Consider the following 14,766-nt stretch of genomic DNA (forward strand, 5'->3'; position numbering starts at 1 on the left):
GTTTACAACATGTATCACCTTTACCTTGTCCAGGTGTTTACAACATGTAGCACCTTTACCTTGTATCACCTTTTACAACATGTATCACCTTTACCTTGTCCAGGTGTTTACAACATGTATCACCTTTACCTTGTCCAGGTGTTTACAGCATGTATCACCTTTACCTTGTCCAGGTGTTTACAACATGTATCACCTTTACCTTGTCCAGGTTTTACAGCATGTATCACCTTTACCTTGTCCAGGTGTTTACAACATGTATCACCTTTACCTTGTATCACCTTATCTTGTCCAGGTGTTTACAACATGTATCACCTTTACCTTGTCCAGGTGTTTACAGCATGTATCACCTTTACCTTGTCCAGGTGTTTACAGCATGTATCACCTTTATCTTGTATCACCTTTATCTTGTCCAGGTGTTTACAACACATATCACATTTACCTTGTCCAGGTGTTTACAACACATATCACATTTACCTTGTCCAGGTGTTTACAACACATATCACATTTACCTTGTCCAGGTGTTTACAACACATATCACATTTACCTTGTCCAGGTGTTTACAACATGTATCACCTTTACCTTGTATCACCTTTACCTTGTCCAGGTGTTTACAGCATGTATCACCTTTACCTTGTATCACCTTTATCTTGTCCAGGTGTTTACAACACATATCACATTTACCTTGTCCAGGTGTTTACAACACATATCACATTTACCTTGTCCAGGTGTTTACAACACATATCACATTTACCTTGTCCAGGTGTTTACAACATGTATCACCTTTACCTTGTATCACCTTTACCTTGTCCAGGTGTTTACAGCATGTATCACCTTTACCTTGTATCACCTTTACCTTGTCCAGGTGTTTACAACATGCATCACCTTTACCTTGTCCAGGTGTTTACAGCATGTATCACCTTTACCTTGTATCACCTTTACCTTGTCCACGTGTTTACAACACGTATCACCTTTACCTTGTCCAGGTGTTTACAACACGTATCACCTTTACCTTGTCCAGGTGTTTACAACACGTATCACCTTTACCTTGTCCAAGTGTTTACAACACGTATCACCTTTACCTTGTCCAGGTGTTTACAACATGTAGCACCTTTACCTTGTATCACCTTTACCTTGTATCACCTTTACCTTGTCCAGGTGTTTACAACATGTATCACCTTTACCTTGTATCACCTTTACCTTGTCCAGGTGTTTACAACATGTATCACCTTTACCTTGTCCAGGTGTTTACAGCATGTATCACCTTTACCTTGTCCAGGTGTTTACAACATGTATCACTGTATCACCTTTACCTTGTATCACCGTTATCTTGTCCAGGTGTTTACAACATGTATCACCTTTACCTTGTCCAGGTGTTTACAGCATGTATCACCTTTACCTTGTCCAGGTGTTTACAGCATGTATCACCTTTACCTTGTCCAGGTGTTTACAGCATGTATCACCTTTACCTTGTCCAGGTGTTTACAGCATGTATCACCTTTACCTTGTCCAGGTGTTTACAGCATGTATCACCTTTACCTTGTCCAGGTGTTTACAGCATGTATCACCTTTACCTTGTCCAGGTGTTTACAGCATGTATCACCTTTACCTTGTCCAGGTGTTTACAGCATGTATCACCTTTACCTTGTCCAGGTGTTTACAGCATGTATCACCTTTACCTTGTCCAGGTGTTTACAGCATGTATCACCTTTACCTTGTCCAGGTGTTTACAGCATGTATCACCTTTACCTTGTCCAGGTGTTTACAGCATGTATCACCTTTACCTTGTCCAGGTGTTTACAGCATGTATCACCTTTACCTTGTCCAGGTGTTTACAGCATGTATCACCTTTACCTTGTCCAGGTGTTTACAGCATGTATCACCTTTACCTTGTCCAGGTGTTTACAGCACCTTTACCTTGTCCAGGTGTTTACAACATGTATCACCTTTACCTTGTCCAGGTGTTTACAGCATGTATCACCTTTACCTTGTCCAGGTGTTTACAGCATGTATCACCTTTACCTTGTCCAGGTGTTTACAGCATGTATCACCTTTACCTTGTCCAGGTGTTTACAGCATGTATCACCTTTACCTTGTATCACCTTTACCTTGTCCAGGTGTTTACAGCATGCATCACCTTTACCTTGTATCACCTTTACCTTGTCCAGGTGTTTACAACATGCATCACCTTTACCTTGTCCAGGTGTTTACAGCATGTATCACCTTTACCTTGTATCACCTTTACCTTGTCCAAGTGTTTACAACACGTATCACCTTTACCTTGTCCAAGTGTTTACAACACGTATCACCTTTACCTTGTCCAAGTGTTTACAACACGTATCACCTTTACCTTGTCCAGGTGTTTACAACATGTATCACCTTTACCTTGTATCACCTTTACCTTGTCCAGGTGTTTACAACATGTATCACCTTTACCTTGTCCAGGTGTTTACAACACGTATCACCTTTACCTTGTATCACCTTTACCTTGTCCAGGTGTTTACAACACGTATCACCTTTACCTTGTATCACCTTTACCTTGTCCAGGTGTTTACAACACGTATCACCTTTACCTTGTCCAGGTGTTTACAACACGTATCACCTTTACCTTGTCTCACCTTTACCTTGTATCACCTTTACCTTGTATCACCTTTACCTTGTATCACCTTTACCTCGTCCAGGTGTTTACAACATGTATCACCTTTACCTTGTATCACCTGTACCTTGTCCAGGTGTTTACAACATGCATCACCTTTACCTTGTCCAGGTGTTTACAGCATGTATCACCTTTACCTTGTATCACCTTTACCTTGTCCACGTGTTTACAACACGTATCACCTTTACCTTGTCCAGGTGTTTACAACATGTATCACCTTTACCTTGTCCAGGTGTTTACAGCATGTATCACCTTTACCTTGTCCAGGTGTTTACAACATGTATCACCTTTACCTTGTCCAGGTGTTTACAGCATGTAGCACCTTTACCTTGTATCACCTTTACCTTGTATCACCTTTACCTTGTCCAGGTGTTTACAACATGTATCGCCTTTACCTTGTATCACCTTTACCTTGTCCAGGTGTTTACAACATGTATCACCTTTACCTTGTCCAGGTGTTTACAACATGTATCACCTTTACCTTGTCCAGGTGTTTACAGCATGTATCACCTTTACCTTGTCCAGGTGTTTACAACATGTATCACTGTATCACCTTTACCTTGTATCACCGTTATCTTGTCCAGGTGTTTACAACATGTATCACCTTTACCTTGTCCAGGTGTTTACAGCATGTATCACCTTTACCTTGTCCAGGTGTTTACAGCATGTATCACCTTTACCTTGTCCAGGTGTTTACAACACATGTATCACCTTTACCTTGTCCAGGTGTTTACCTTGTATCACCTTTATCTTGTCCAGGTGTTTACAACATGTATCACATTTACCTTGTCCAGGTGTTTACAACACATATCACCTTTACCTTGTCCAGGTGTTTACAACATGTATCACATTTACCTTGTCCACCTTTTACCTTGTCCAGGTGTTTACAACATGTATCACCTTTACCTTGTCCAGGTGTTTACAGCATGTATCACCTTTACCTTGTATCACCTTTACCTTGTCCAGGTGTTTACAACACCTTTACCTTGTATCACCTTCACCTTTATCTTGTCCAGGTGTTTACAACACATATCACATTTACCTTGTCCAGGTGTTTACAACACATATCACATTTACCTTGTCCAGGTGTTTACAACACATATCACATTTACCTTGTCCAGGTGTTTACAACATGTATCACCTTTACCTTGTATCACCTTTACCTTGTCCAGGTGTTTACAGCATGTATCACCTTTACCTTGTATCACCTTTACCTTGTCCAGGTGTTTACAACATGCATCACCTTTACCTTGTCCAGGTGTTTACAGCATGTATCACCTTTACCTTGTATCACCTTTACCTTGTCCACGTGTTTACAACACGTATCACCTTTACCTTGTCCAGGTGTTTACAACACGTATCACCTTTACCTTGTCCAGGTGTTTACAACACGTATCACCTTTACCTTGTCCAGGTGTTTACAACATGTATCACCTTTACCTTGTCCAGGTGTTTACAACATGTATCACCTTTACCTTGTATCACCTTTACCTTGTATCACCTTTACCTTGTCCAGGTGTTTACAACATGTATCACCTTTACCTTGTATCACCTTTACCTTGTCCAGGTGTTTACAACATGTATCACCTTTACCTTGTATCACCTTTATCTTGTCCAGGTGTTTACAACACATATCACATTTACCTTGTCCAGGTGTTTACAACACATATCACATTTACCTTGTCCAGGTGTTTACAACACATATCACATTTACCTTGTCCAGGTGTTTACAACATGTATCACCTTTACCTTGTATCACCTTTACCTTGTCCAGGTGTTTACAGCATGTATCACCTTTACCTTGTATCACCTTTACCTTGTCCAGGTGTTTACAACATGCATCACCTTTACCTTGTCCAGGTGTTTACAGCATGTATCACCTTTACCTTGTATCACCTTTACCTTGTCCACGTGTTTACAACACGTATCACCTTTACCTTGTCCAGGTGTTTACAACACGTATCACCTTTACCTTGTCCAGGTGTTTACAACACGTATCACCTTTACCTTGTCCAAGTGTTTACAACACGTATCACCTTTACCTTGTCCAGGTGTTTACAACATGTAGCACCTTTACCTTGTCCACCTTTTACCTTGTATCACCTTTACCTTGTCCAGGTGTTTACAACATGTATCACCACCTTTATCCTTGTCCAGGTGTTTACAACATGTATCACCTTTACCTTGTCCAGGTGTTTACAGCATGTATCACCTTTACCTTGTCCAGGTGTTTACAACATGTATCACTGTATCACCTTTACCTTGTATCACCGTTATCTTGTCCAGGTGTTTACAACATGTATCACCTTTACCTTGTCCAGGTGTTTACAGCATGTATCACCTTTACCTTGTCCAGGTGTTTACAGCATGTATCACCTTTACCTTGTCCAGGTGTTTACAGCATGTATCACCTTTACCTTGTCCAGGTGTTTACAGCATGTATCACCTTTACCTTGTCCAGGTGTTTACAGCATGTATCACCTTTACCTTGTCCAGGTGTTTACAGCATGTATCACCTTTACCTTGTCCAGGTGTTTACAGCATGTATCACCTTTACCTTGTCCAGGTGTTTACAGCATGTATCACCTTTCCAGGTGTTTACCCAGGTGTTTACAGCATGTATCACCTTTACCTTGTCCAGGTGTTTACAGCATGTATCACCTTTACCTTGTCCAGGTGTTTACAGCATGTATCACCTTTACCTTGTCCAGGTGTTTACAGCATGTATCACCTTTATGTTGTCCAGGTGTTTACAGCATGTATCACCTTTACCTTGTCCAGGTGTTTACAGCATGTATCACCTTTACCTTGTCCAGGTGTTTACAGCATGTATCACCTTTACCTTGTCCAGGTGTTTACAGCATGTATCACCTTTACCTTGTCCAGGTGTTTACAGCATGTATCACCTTTACCTTGTCCAGGTGTTTACAGCATGTATCACCTTTACCTTGTCCAGGTGTTTACAGCATGTATCACCTTTACCTTGTCCAGGTGTTTACAGCATGTATCACCTTTACCTTGTCCAGGTGTTTACAGCATGTATCACCTTTACCTTGTCCAGGTGTTTACAGCATGTATCACCTTTACCTTGTATCACCTTTACCTTGTATCACCTTTACCTTGTATCACCTTTACCTTGTCCAGGTGTTTACAACATGCATCACCTTTACCTTGTATCACCTTTACCTTGTATCACCTTTACCTTGTCCAGGTGTTTACAACATGCATCACCTTTACCTTGTCCAGGTGTTTACAGCATGTATCACCTTTACCTTGTATCACCTTTACCTTGTCCAAGTGTTTACAACACGTTCACCTTGTCCAAGTGTTTACAACACGTATCACCTTTACCTTGTCCAAGTGTTTACAACACGTATCACCTTTACCTTGTCCAGGTGTTTACAACATGTATCACCTTTACCTTGTATCACCTTTACCTTGTCCAGGTGTTTACAACATGTATCACCTTTACCTTGTCCAGGTGTTTACAACACGTATCACCTTTACCTTGTATCACCTTTACCTTGTCCAGGTGTTTACAACACGTATCACCTTTACCTTGTATCACCTTTACCTTGTCCAGGTGTTTACAACACGTATCACCTTTACCTTGTATCACCTTTACCTTGTCCAGGTGTTTAACAATCACCTTTACCTTGTATCACCTTTACCTTGTCCAGGTGTTTACAACACGTATCACCTTTACCTTGTCCAGGTGTTTACAATGTCTCTTAATACTTTTTATTACAGAGACATAACATTTAAAGTGACGCTCCAGAGAGTTTGTATAATTTCAGCATTTGAAAGTGGTGCTCATGTCACAAGCCAAAACAGGTCCCTGGAAATTGTGCACTACTAGTATGATATGTTAGGTCCTTAATTATTTATATATATATATATATATATATATATATATATATATTGTCCATGTATACACATGTACACACTACTGGTTCAAAAGTTTGGGACCACTTAGTCCAGGTTTTAAAAGAAAAGCACATTTTTGTCCATTAAAATAACATCAAATTGATCAGAATTATAGTGTTTACATTGTTAATTTTGTAAATGACTGTTGTAGCTGGAAAAGGCTGATTTTAAATGGAATATCTACATAAGCGTAGAGAGTTTATCAGCAACCATCACTCCTGTGTTCCAATGGTGTTAGCTAATCCAAGTTTATAATTTTAAAAGGCTAATTGATCAGAAAACCCTTTTTGCAATTATGTTAGCACAGCTGAAAACTGTTGTTCTGGTTTAAAGAAGCAATTAAACTGGCCTCCTTTAGACTAGTTGAGTACCTGTCATCAGTATTTGTGGGTTCGATTACAGGCTCAAAATGGACAAAAACAAAGAACCTTATTCTGAAACACGTCAGTCTATTCTTGTTCTGAGCAATGAACGCTATTCCATGTGAGAAATTGCCAAGAAACTGAAGATTTCGTACAAAGCTGTGTGCTACTTCCTTCACAGAACCGAGAAAACTGTCTAACCAGAATAGAAAGAGGACTGGGAGGCCCCGGTGCACAACTGAGCAAGAGGACAAGTACATTAGAGTGTCTAGTTTGAGAAGCAGCTTCATTAAATAGTATCCGCAAAACACCCGTCTCAACGTCAACAGTGAAGAGGCGACTCCCGGACGCTGGCTTTCTAGGCTTGTCCAAGAAAAGGCCATGTTTAGACAGGCCAATAAAAAGAAAAGATTAAAATTGGCAAAAGAACACAGAAACTGGACAGGAACTCTGCCAGGCCGTATCCCGGAGTTGGTGACGTTGAGACTGGTGTTTTGCTTCAATCTTCATGAATCAGCCTTTTAAAATGATAAACTTGGATTAGCTAACACCATTGGAACACAGGAGTGATGGTTGCTGATAATGGGCCTCTGTATGCCTATGTCGATATTCCATTAAAAAATCTGTTTCTACAATGGCTACAATAGTCATTTACAACATTAACAATGTCTACACTTATTTCTGATCAATTTGATGTTATTTTAATGGACAAAAAACAGTGCTTTCCTTTTAAAAACAAGGACATTTCTAAGTGACCCCAAACTTTTGAACGGTTGTATGTGTTTATATATATAAACTCAGCAAAAGGAACGTCCTTCACTGTCAAAACTTATCATGTAAATATTTGTATGAACATAACCAATATTCAACAACTTAAACTGAACAAGTCCCAAGCTCAGTCCGTTGCTGTGACACACACCGCCAGACCATGAATGACCCTCCACCTCCTATTCGATCCCGTTCTTACAGGCCTCGGTGTATCATTCCTTGATGATACAACGCAGGTGAGACAAAACCGCAACTGTCAGTGAAAAGCACTTTTTGCCAGTCCTGTCTGGTCCAGCGACAGTGGGTTTGTACCCATAGGCGACGTTGTTGCCAGGTGATGTCTGGTGAGGACCAGCATTACAACAGGCCTACAAGTCCTCAGTCAGCCTCTCTCAGCCTATTGCGGACAGTCTGAGCACTGATGGAGGGATTGTTGTTCCTGGTGTAACTCGGGCAGTTGTTGTTGACATCCTATAACTGTCCCGCAGGTGTGATGTTCAGATTACTGATCCTGTGCAGGTGTTTTACATGTGGTCTACCACTGGGAGGACGATCAGCCTTCCATCCTGTCTCCCTGTACCTTGTCTCAAGTGGACTTTACAACATCTGCAGTCCTCATGCCTACTAGCTTGTCATGCAGATGAGCAGGGACCCTGTCTTTCTTTGGTGTTTTTCAGAGTCAGTAGAATGGTCTCTTTAGTGTCCTACGGTCACAGTTTTCATTACTGTGACCTTAATTGCCTACCGTCTGTAAGCTGTTAGTGTCTTAACGACCCTTCCACAGGTGCATGTTCATTAATTGTTTATGGTTCATTGAACAAGCATGGGACACAGTGTTTAAAACCTTTACAATGAAGATCTGTGAAGTTATTTGGATTTTTACTAATTATCTTTGAAAGAGTGCTGAAAAGGGGACGTTTCTTTTTTGCTGAGTTCATATAAATGTATTTTTTTGCACCATGTTAGGAATTCCAATTTATACAATAGGTTACCTTGGTCAGTGCTTTAGATCCTGGATGTATCTTTAATGTTCAATGCTGGAGATTGTGAGAGCTGAAACTCTGTAGCTACAGGTAATTACAACTGTTTACATTATGTACTTCAATGTAACTACACAGTGTTGGAGCAACTTGCCTCTATTCAATCTGGATTACCTTGAAAAGCAAAGTTAATTTCCATTGAGCCGTTTAGGGATATATGCACTGTTTTACCATGAATGCAGTCTTGGCTAACTTGGCAATCACGCTGCAATGCTGAACTTCTGGGATACTGATTGAATATAGAGCCCTTGACAGAGTTTGACTATTCATTATGCATACACACGTTTGAGTGAAAGACGAGAATTGCACCTTGTCCAGGTGTTTACAACATGTATCACCTTTACCTTGTATCACCTTTACCTTGTCCAGGTGTTTACAACATGTATCGCCTTTACCTTGTATCACCTTTACCTTGTCCAGGTGTTTACAACACGTATCACCTTTACCTTGTCCAGGTGTTTACAACATGTATCACCTTTACCTTGTATCACCTTTACCTTGTCCAGGTGTTTACAGCATGTAGCACCTTTACCTTGTATCACCTTTACCTTCTATCACCTTTACCTTGTCCAGGTGTTTACAACACGTATCACATTTACCTTGTATCACCTTTACCTTGTCCAGGTGTTTACAACATGTATCACCTTTACCTTGTATCACCTTTACCTTGTCCAGGTGTTTACAACATGTATCACCTTTACCTTGTATCACCTTTACCTTGTCCAGGTGTTTACAACATGTATCACCTTTACCTTGTCCAGGTGTCTACAGCATGTATCACCTTTACCTTGTCCAGGTGTCTACAGCATGTATCACCTTTACCTTGTCCAGGTGTTTACAGCATGTATCACCTTTACCTTGTCCAGGTGTTTACAGCATGTATCACCTTTACCTTGTCCAGGTGTTTACAGCATGTATCACCTTTACCTTGTCCAGGTGTTTACAGCATGTATCACCTTTACCTTGTCCAGGTGTTTACAGCATGTATCACCTTTACCTTGTCCAGGTGTTTACAGCATGTATCACCTTTACCTTGTCCAGGTGTTTACAGCATGTATCACCTTTACCTTGTCCAGGTGTTTACAGCATGTATCACCTTTACCTTGTCCAGGTGTTTACAGTGTTTTTACCTTGTCCAGGTGTTTACAGCATGTATCACCTTTACCTTGTCCAGGTGTTTACAGCATGTATCACCTTTACCTTGTCCAGGTGTTTACAGCATGTATCACCTTTACCTTGTCCAGGTGTTTACAGCATGTATCACCTTTACCTTGTCCAGGTGTTTACAACATGTATCACCTTTACCTTGTATCACCTTTACCTTGTATCACCTTTACCTTGTCCAAGTGTTTACAACACGTATCACCTTTACCTTGTCCAAGTGTTTACAACACGTATCACCTTTACCTTGTCCAGGTGTTTACAACATGTATCACCTTTACCTTGTCCAGGTGTTTACAACATGTATCACCTTTACCTTGTCCAGGTGTTTACAACATGTATCACCTTTACCTTGTCCAGGTGTTTACAACATGTATCACCTTTACCTTGTCCAGGTGTTTACAACATGTATCACCTTTACCTTGTCCAGGTGTTTACAACATGTATCACCTTTACCTTGTCCAGGTGTTTACAACATGTATCACCTTTACCTTGTCCAGGTGTTTACAACACGTATCACCTTTACCTTGTCCAGGTGTTTACAACACGTATCACCTTTAACTTGTCCAGGTGTTTACAACACGTATCACCTTTAACTTGTCCAGGTGTTTACAACATGTATCACCTTTACCTTGTATCACCTTTACCTTGTATCACCTTTACCTTGTCCAGGTGTTTACATTACATCACAGGTGAGTCATGTAACCCAGAGACTACATGGAGAGATGACCGCACTGCAGAGACACAGCCAATCAGCAGCTAGCCCCGAGGAGAGGGATGAGCTACTGGTATTGGACTCCCATAACATTGAAGCTACTTAACATTGTTATAAAGGCCACTAAACACTTTCATATGCATGACATAACATAATACACATTAGTTACAAGAGGGATTTGTTGAACAATGCATTAAATATTATAGTTAAGGCTGTCTAATTTTGTCTAGAAACACCTCAAGGAGGACAATATACAACATGCAAAACATATTGCTGTTGGTTCATGTCAACATTACTAAGGCAACCCCAATCATTTCCTCAGTGTATATTATGTCTGAGGAACAGTCTCTTCGGGTTCAGACAGCCCACTTCTTTCACATCTCCTCCTTCATACTCTACACACAGGTCCTAGAGCACTACAGACACACCCGCTATGACTGTACACACCCCAAGGTGGGGAACACACACACAGACGCACTCACACACACACACACACAGCTCTATGTCATTTCATGGAGTTCTATATCAGGTTCTTGAGTTCTATGTCACATTTGAGTTCTATGTCCAGAGTGTTTCTTCTGTGCACTACCAGTGGGCCAAGGAGCACATCTACCTGTTGGCCAGTCTTTGTGAGGAGAATATTCCACTGGTACGGTGAAGTCTACCTCTGTCACTGTGAGTCTGGGTCAATACAATTCTCGTCTTTCACTCAAACGTGTGTATGCATAATGAATAGTCAAACTCTGTCAAGGGCTCTATATTCAATCAGTATCGCAGAAGTTCAGCATTGCAGCGTGATTGCCAAGTTAGCCAAGACTGCATTCATGGTAAAACAGTGCATATATCCCTCATATGTCGGCTCAATGGGAAATTAACTTTGCTTTTCAATTACGCTATCTGATCCAGATTGAATAGAGGCAAGTTGCTCCAACACTGTGTAGTTACATTGAAGTACATAATGTAAACAGTTGTGTATTACCTGTAGCTACAGAGTTTCAGCTCTCACAATCTCCACGGCATTGAACATTAAAGATACAGTCCAGGATCTAAAGCACTGACCAATTCGTAACATATTGTATAAATTGGAATTCCTAACATGTCAATACGAATTGCAAAAAAATACATTTATATGAACTCAGCAAAAAAAGAAACGTCCCCTTTTCAGCACTCTTTCAAAGATAATTAGTAAAAATCCAAATAACTTCACAGATCTTCATTGTAAAGGTTTTAAACACTGTGTCCCATGCTTGTTCAATGAACCATAAACAATTAATGAACATGCACCTGTGGAACGGTCGTTAAGACACTAACAGCTTACAGACGGTAGGCAATTAAGGTCACAGTAATGAAAACTGTGACCGTAGGACACTAAAGAGACCATTCTACTGACTCTGAAAAACACCAAAAGAAAGATGCCCAGGGTCCCTGCTCATCTGCATGAACGTGCCTTAGGCATGCTGCTAGGAGGCATGAGGACTGCAGATGTGGCCAGGGCAATAAATTGCAAGTCCGTACTGTGAGACGCCTAAGACAGCGCTACAGGGAGACAGGATGGAAGGCTGATCGTCCTCCCAGTGGTAGACCACATGTAACAACACCTGCACAGGATCAGTACATCTGAACATCACACCTGCGGGACAGTTATAGGATGTCAACAACAACTGCCCGAGTTACACCAGGAACACACAATCCCTCCATCAGTGCTCAGACTGTCCGCAATAGGCTGAGAGAGGCTGGACTGAGGACTTGTAGGCCTGTTGTAATGCTGGTCCTCACCAGACATCACCGGCAACAACGTCGCCTATGGGTACAAACCCACCGTCGCTGGACCAGACAGGACTGGCAAAAAGTGCTTTTCACTGACGAGTTGCGGTTTTGTCTCACCAGGGGTGATGGTGGGAATTGCGTGTATCATCGAAGGAATGAGCGTTACACCGAGGCCTGTACTCTAGAACGGGATCGAATAGGAGGTGGAGGGTCATTCATGGTCTGGCGCGGTGTGTCACAGCATCATCGGACTGAGCTTGGGACTTGTTCAGTTTATGTCTCAGTTGTTGAATATTGTTATTGTTATGTTCATACAAATATTTACACATGATAAGTTTTGACAGTGAGAGGACGTTCCTTTTGCTGAGTTTATATATATATACACATACAACCGTTCAAAAGTTTGGGGTCACTTAGAAATGTCCTTGTTTTTAAAAGGAAAGCACTGTTTTTTGTCCATTAAAATAACATCAAATTGATCAGAAATACAGTGTAGACATTGTTAATGTTGTAAATGACTATTGTAGCCATTGTAGAAACAGATTTTTTAATGGAATATCGACATAGGCATACAGAGGCCCATTATCAGCAACCATCACTCCTGTGTTCCAATGGTGTTAGCTAATCCAAGTTTATCATTTTAAAAGGCTGATTCATGAAGATTCACGAAGCAAAACACCAGTCTCAACGTCACCAGTGAAGAGGCGACTCCGGGATACGGCCTTCTAGGCAGAGTTCCTGTCCAGTTTCTGTGTTCTTTTGCCAATTTTAATCTTTTCTTTTTATTGGCCAGTCTGAAATATGGCCTTTTCTTTGCAACTCTGCCTAGAAAGCCAGCGTCCGGGAGTCGCCTCTTCACTGTTGACGTTGAGACGGGTGTTTTGCGGATACTATTTAATGAAGCTGCTTCTCAAACTAGACACTCTAATGTACTTGTCCTCTTGCTCAGTTGTGCACCGGGGCCTCCCAGTCCTCTTTCTATTCTGGTTAGACAGTTTTCTCGGTTCTGTGAAGGAAGTAGCACACAGCTTTGTACGAAATCTTCAGTTTCTTGGCAATTTCTCACATGGAATAGCGTTCATTGCTCAGAACAAGAATAGACTGACGTGTTTCAGAATAAGGTTCTTTGTTTTTGTCCATTTTGAGCCTGTAATCGAACCCACAAATACTGATGCTCCAGGTACTCAACTAGTCTAAAGGAGGCCAGTTTAATTGCTTCTTTAAACCAGAACAACAGTTTTCAGCTGTGCTAACATAATTGCAAAAGGGTTTTCTAATGATCAATTAGCCTTTTAAAATTATAAACTTGGATTAGCTAACACCATTGGAACACAGGAGTGATGGTTGCTGATAGTGGGCCTCTCTACGCTTATGTAGATATTCCATTTAAAATCAGCCTTTTCCAGCTACAACAGTCATTTACAAAATTAACAATGTCTACACTATAATTCTGATCAATTTGATGTTATTTTAATGGACAAAAAATGTGCTTTTCTTTTAAAAACAAGGACATTTCTAAGTGGTCCCAAACTTTTGAACCAGTAGTGTGTGTGTGTATATATATATAAAATAATTATTTTTTGCAGGACCTAACATATCATACTAGTAGTGCACAATTTCCAGGGACCTGTTTTGGCTTGTGACATGAGCACCACTTTCAAACCTTCTGGCTGAAATTATACAAACTCTCTGGAGCGTCACTTTAAATGTTATGTCTCTGTAATAAAAAGTATTAAGAGACATTGATGACGAGGGTAGAAATGTGAAGAGGGAAGCCCTTTTCTGATGTGACGATACAGACGAGTTATGTCATCAACCAAGGACAGACAGAGAACATAACACTGGTTAGCACAAAACATCCATTTAATCTGAGGTATCTATTACAATAATGTACAAGTCCTGTGGAAATGAACACTCACAGACAGCTGATAGAAAACACTTTGTAAGACCCACGTCAGACCAGACAGGCTGTAGCTGTCAACCCCTGGGACAATGACAGCGTCGCTGGGGTCAAATCCAATCCAATTATGTTAGTTCTAGAAGGTGAATTGAGAAATTCTAGACTCAAAGTGCCTTGCATTTTCAACTGGGGACGTTCCTTTCCGTTCCTCAATTGGAATTGTGATTCAGGTTCTGAATTTCCTGAATGGAATCTACTCCTACCACTGACTGTGACATAATACTGTAGTGGACAGAGAATTATGGTACTCTTCATGTTTCAGCTTAGTCAATAGAAGGGATATGTAATACTGTATGGGACTTAAACTGAAATCAAGTCAAACAAAGAAACCCTACTTGTTCATGGTAAAGAAGAGAATTGTGGGGATAGGCAGTGTGCTAGGATTCAAATGTTCCTTTAAAACGGTTCAAACT

Source organism: Oncorhynchus nerka, linkage group LG19 (assembly GCF_034236695.1).
Source record: "Oncorhynchus nerka isolate Pitt River linkage group LG19, Oner_Uvic_2.0, whole genome shotgun sequence".
NCBI lineage: Eukaryota > Metazoa > Chordata > Actinopteri > Salmoniformes > Salmonidae > Oncorhynchus > Oncorhynchus nerka.